Consider the following 6,345-nt stretch of genomic DNA (forward strand, 5'->3'; position numbering starts at 1 on the left):
AGTTAGGACCGGTGAGAGGATTGTTTGCAAGAATAGAGATGATTGGAGACATAGATATATCTGAAAGTAAACAATTAAACATGTAAGAACATGAAGCACATAATTCGTAACAATAATATTGTAACCTTTTGATAAAACAATATTAATGAAACTTCCAACCGCTCAAAGAATCCCATATGCAAGCCACGCTGTGTGGACGTTTACACACGAACTCCTCAACCAGACTATTCACCTAGTCATTTAATTTCCATCCATGTCAACTTAACCTTCTGACAAAGGAAATTAATAGTTGGCACCTTAACTAGACCATATCATCATCAAGAAGGGACTCCTCGGGGAGTTGTACATTGTACTTGATATGATATCTAAGCATTGACCACAATTTAACCTTAAAAATTAAATTCTCGAAATTGACATACTCACTAGGACCATGTCGCTTTCAATTTAATTTTCTTGGTTATCTTATTTAAATTTCATTCTCCAAAGTACTTGTGAAAATCATACAAGTAAGCCACGCTGTGTGGACGTTTACTGCATAACTCCCACTACTTTAATGGATTTAAATATTTTTAATAGAAACCTCTTCTGACAAACTTATGAAGAACAAATATGAAGTAAGCCACGCTGTGTGGACGTTTACCCACATTGCTAATCACGTTGTCTAGAGACCGCATGTGGAGGTCTATAAAATAATTTTCAATTGTTTAAAAATTATTAAAACTGCTTAGTCATTTTTCTATCAAAAGGTTTGTTCATGCTCAAGCACATAATCCTAAACATGCTTATCTAGAACGCAACATGTAAAACATGCTCGCAGAATTCTAAAACGATAAACCTACTATCATGCTTGTCTAAGCGCAGTTAATAAACACATATTAACAAGCAAAGACATAGAAAAGCAGGTAAAGAGCATAAGGGATAAACACCACGGCATGCAAAGAATAGAAATAAAGAATTAAAATTCTTCGTGACTCATTCGTGGAATCCAAACATCTATTCTATTTAAATTAAAACAGAAAAGAAAGCCCAAAAACTTAAAACTTGGCCCGAACACTTCATCCGGCCCCTCATTGGAAAAGCTAGGGTTTGGGCCCCCTAGGGTTTGGGATACGCAGCTAGGGTTTGGAAACCCTAGCTGCCGCCGCCACCTCCCATGGCAGCCGCCCCGTCGCTTGGTAGCAGCCCAGCGCCGCAGCAGCCCGGCGCTGCAGCAACCCGGCGTGCCAGCCTCCAGCGCGAGCAGCAGCCCGGTCGGCAGCCCTCCAGCGGCGTCCAGCAGCAGCAACAGTCGGCAGCACTCGGCACCTCCAGCAGCAGCAGCAGTAGCAACGGAACCGATCCAGCGCGCGGCAACAGCAGCAGCAGCGTCGCCCGCCGGGCCCGCAGCGCGCAGAGCGCGCAGGCGCGGCCCCGGGCGCGCACCGCCCTTGCCGGCTGTCTCCTTGCCTGCTCGCCCAACCCGTAGCCCGCAGCAGCCCCTCGCGCTTGGCGTGCACGGCAGCCTGACCAGGCACGCGCGGCGCACGGCGCGCAAGCGCTCGTGCGCGCGCTGCCCTCGGCGCCGGCAGCCTTGCCGCACCGCACCCGGCACGCCTCCTCCACTGTTCTTTCGTCGTTGATTCGTCGTCGTTCTCGTCTCGTTCCTCAGTTTTACAGATTACAAAGGAAAAACAAATACAATTTGAAATCCTAATCTAACCACGGATTTATCTCGTGGTGAAAAACAATTACAACGTGAAAACGACGTACCCCATGAATCAACAGACCACGAAGAACAACAGCAGTAAAAACAACGCACATTATTAATCGTACATAAATTAATAATAGAGCTAAGAAATTAATCCTGGGCTGTGATACCAATTGAAGGAATATTAAATTGAATTAATACTCTAATGCCCGATGATCGTTTCTTGGATTATTATTAATTCATCATACAACGATTAATCCCTAACATGCTCCTATGAATTTAACAGCTGCACATAAGTGTTTAGGAATACTTATTTGAAAAGTGTATGCAGAGGCTGTCGATGATCGAATCGAATGACTCCAGTTCTGATCTTCTGAACTGTATCCCGCTCAGCTTTTACCGTTGGATGGACAACGAACTATGAAAGTCCCAAGCTAGAAAACTCCCACACGTTCCTGCGCCTCACAGCTCTCTCAAGAAACCTAATTTTATCTGTGTATATTTTCTGAGAGCTGACAGCTGTATTTAAATAAGAAAATACAGAGAGGGGTGCAGGTTACGGGTGTGGGGCGATTTCTAGCCCTTCTTGGGCTAGGAGACTTTGGGCCGGTCCAGGGACCAAATACAAGGAATAAAGATGGGCCTCAAATAAATTAATTATCTATGGTCAGCCCAGACCATAATTAATTTATAAATATTAGTTCATTCCACTAGAGAACCAATATTGACTTACCCCTTTATTGCCGGTGATGAGTCGGGGCTTGTATTTAGACTTATTAAATCCCCGTATTTAAAATATCCGACATCTATTAATTAATTAGAGCTCTGACAGCTTTAATTAATTAATCTCTTTGTAATCCTTAAGCAGTACCACTCAAACCTCATTATTGCGCCTGAACTTAATCAACCTGCAGAGTTTAGCGCAATAAACATTATTGAGCTCCTTAAGGGGATGTCATTATCCTCTATCGGATACGAGTACTAATACAGATAATCAAATATCATATATTAACCGCTATCACCCAAGATACAGAGTACTCAAGTTACTATATAACTCTCACTCATAGTAAATCAAAGTGATACACGAATTAACATATATATTCGAAATCTTATTAGTATTAAGATTTTATTAAGTCTCCGAGATCTTGATTCTTCACATAAGTCAGATAGAAGAATACATCTCACTGTGGTCCTATCAATACGTTATGACGTACCAGTATAGATAAGTAGTCAAGACAAACTACTTCCATCTATACCGCAGCCTAAAACGATGGCTCGTCCTAAAGTCATCTCGGCTGTGATTATATTATATCTCTTAAGGTTTATCCAATTATATGGTCTTCTGTGATCTACAACACACCATATAATCTACTTATATTAGAGATAGAGAACATACATATGCAATCATGAACACAAACAGATAGGAGATTAAAACAGTGAACACAAGAATCATTGTATACAAGCATAAAATGTTCTTGCTTTCAGTATACAAATCCAACACTCATCAGCGCCTTTAATGTTCAGTTTAGTAATCGAAATACTGCGCTTTCTAAACTTAGTGAGTCTATGAAAGAAAGCAGTATTTCTATCCCCATCCACAAGCCAAGAAGCTCGACTCTTTTGCTGAAGAAGGTTGCTTTTCCTGGTAAGAGCCACATTGATCTCCGCCTGAAGCCGAATCTCTTCCTCAAATAACTCATCAGTGTACCCTGACTCCGAAATTCTAGTTTGCGCGTTCAGAAAAAGCTGCTGCCAGTCGGCCAAAGCTCGATCAACGTTACCAAAAACCTCTTTATTCCAGATCCGAAGCTCAGCGCGAAGCCGTTTCAGCTTGTGCATAATACGGACAATGGGACATAAAGCGTCAACCGGAACAACCCACGAAGTCTTCACCATGTCCATGAAGGAAGGGTGAAGCGTCCACATGTTAAGGAACTGAAAATGTCTTTTCGCCGAAGGAGAAAAGTTTTTACATTGCAACACCAGGGGAGAATGGTCCGAAGTGAGACGCGGAAGAATGGAAGTAACGATAGAGTCCCATAAGGAAGCAAATCCTTGGGAGAAGAGAGCTCTATCAAGAACCGACTCAACATGGCGAGGTAAGAACCTGCGACACGACCAAGTAAAACGCAATCCATCCGTGGGAGATTCAATAAGCTGCGACTCATTAATAAAATTACAGAACTCCCAGCATGAGCCGCGATGAGGTGTAACAATGCTAATACGCTCGTGAGCTCCTTTAATGGCATTGAAATTGCCAATGATAATCGTGTTGGCAGTAATCAAGCGAAGAAGATCCGCCCAAAGCTCGCGGCGTGGAATTTGATCATTGGAACCGTTAACAATCCCAATTCTAAAGTCAAACGACTGCCAAATACAGTCCACCACCACCACCTGATCAGAAGAAAAAATCACTGTGGAAATAACAGACGGATGAGAAAGAACCCAAATATTAGAGCACCTCGGAGTCCGACAGTTTTGATGTACCGGGATGAGGTTTAAAGAGTTCCAGTAAGAGTGTCGAACTCTGTGAAAAGCAGTTTTAGGTTCAATCAAACCTAAAATAATGGGAGAGAAATAACTGCAATGTTCCTTAAGCAGGCGCTTGGATTCATCCGTCACCCCGCGGATGTTCCATGCAATGACATTCATGTGGAATGTTGTGAATGAGCAGAAGAAGCTTCGCTTCGTTCCACTTCAGAGGCCCAACTTTCATTTGCAACATTGTCCATAGCCACAATGCTTGCTCTCGAACTGTTTTCAATCACGAAATCTCGCACTTTATGCCCCGTATTTGTTGAATGCCGCAGCCGATTCTTAATGTTTTCGTGAGTCACTTTGTTGAGTTCAGCTTTGGCAGCCTTAATTTCTTCAGCCTTGGCAGCCTTGGCCGCTGAAACTTGCTTCGAATGTCTACCCCTCCTCTTTGGCGGTGACCCCATTTTCATAGGGGCTTTGGCGATGGCTAAGATTTGCTCCAGACGTTTGGCTTTTAGCGTACTCTCAATGGCCACAGCCTTCGCGCCTGTCGCTTCCAAAAGTCTACGCTCATTTATCGATCCTGGATCCTCAGCATCCTCATCCACAATTTTCCCATCGGATTCCATAATTAGCTCTGCATCCACTTCATCTTCATCCTCCGAAGATCCATTCTCTTTAACAGAGAAATTGACAGGCTGCTGAGAGGGTTCCGTTCCTATCTGCTCATCCCTGTTAGACAAAATCTCAAATCAGTTCCCCGAGTTTTTCTTAGAATTCTCGAAAGCAACTGGCATAAGCTTCCCAACTGTAGGACTCACTTGCTGCGAAGTATCCTGGCGCTGTATCCGTCCGTGAGCGACAACATCCTCGCTCATTTGAATCTGACCCCTATCCTCTTCCACCTGCTCAGTCACTCCGTGAGCGTCAACCTTGCTCATTTGAATCTGACCCCTATCCTCTTCCACCTGCTCAGTCACTCCGTGAGCGTCAACCTTGCTCATTTGAATCTGACCCCTATCCTCTTCCACCTGCTCAGTTCCTGTAACAGGCTGCCATGCCTTGGTAGTAACAGGCTGCGTATTCTTATCAGTCGAAATTTCCTCCCTCTGCTTGCCCTTGCGACATTTTTCCGGAGCGTGCCCTGTTTGTTTGCACCTGGAACAATATAAAGGTAAGTATTCTTATGAGAATTCAACATGAAAAGAAACTTCCCCCCGTCAATGAGAAGCGAAGTGGGAAGGGTTTTTAATATATCTAGTTCCACCAATAATCGTGCATATTGCCCAAAATCCCTTTGCGCGGTTGCCCCATCAATTTTAAGCGGATGCCCCACAAATCTTGCAATGCCAGTCAGAATTTCCGCATGCCAATATTCAATCGGGAGATAATGAATCCTGACCTGTAACAACCCGCTCTTTTATTATATTTAAATCCAGGAATACGATAATTATTATTTCATCTTTCAGTAAATCAAGCCCAGTAATTATTTATGATTTAAATTCAGCTTATGACACTGGATTATATTCAATTAAGCAGGATTATTATTTTATTACCAAGTCAGTAGCTTCGCGTAAATAAAACCGCGATGAGAATTATTGAGTAAACCAATAATTATTCATTTCAGATTCATAACTGACTTAGCTAAGTCATGTTATTTATTAATCACAGTAGAATTATTTTTCTATTTTTATTATTATTTCTTGAGTCGTGAATTTATTCCGACTTGTGAAGAATTTAATCTACGTTATTAATTTAGATATTATTCCGTGTTTTAAATTTAGCACGCCATGCTCCCTCAGCCACTCTATTCTCACCCGTGCTTAGCTTTTCTTTTCCACTCCTACATAGTCAAAAAAAAAAAGAATTCAGCAAATCTCCTAGGATTGTTGAGCGTACTATTCATCAACCACGCTCATTAATCTCAAGAATGTCAACAGCAATTAATGCTCCCTCAATAATTCTTCAACCACGCTCAACAATTTAGCCGTACTATTCATCATCCTTTCACACTAATCAGCTCTCCTTAAGTTCAGTATAAATTCATCCTCATTCACCCTCTTCATCACAGCAACAAATCTACTCCTTCCATCGAGAAATCACCAAGCATAATCTCCTCATTCCCATTCCACAAACGTTCCTAGCAAAAAGAGGAAAGACTGCACTACTCTTCATCATTC

Source organism: Salvia miltiorrhiza, chromosome 8, assembly GCF_028751815.1.
Source record: "Salvia miltiorrhiza cultivar Shanhuang (shh) chromosome 8, IMPLAD_Smil_shh, whole genome shotgun sequence".
Taxonomy (NCBI): Eukaryota; Viridiplantae; Streptophyta; class Magnoliopsida; order Lamiales; family Lamiaceae; genus Salvia; species Salvia miltiorrhiza.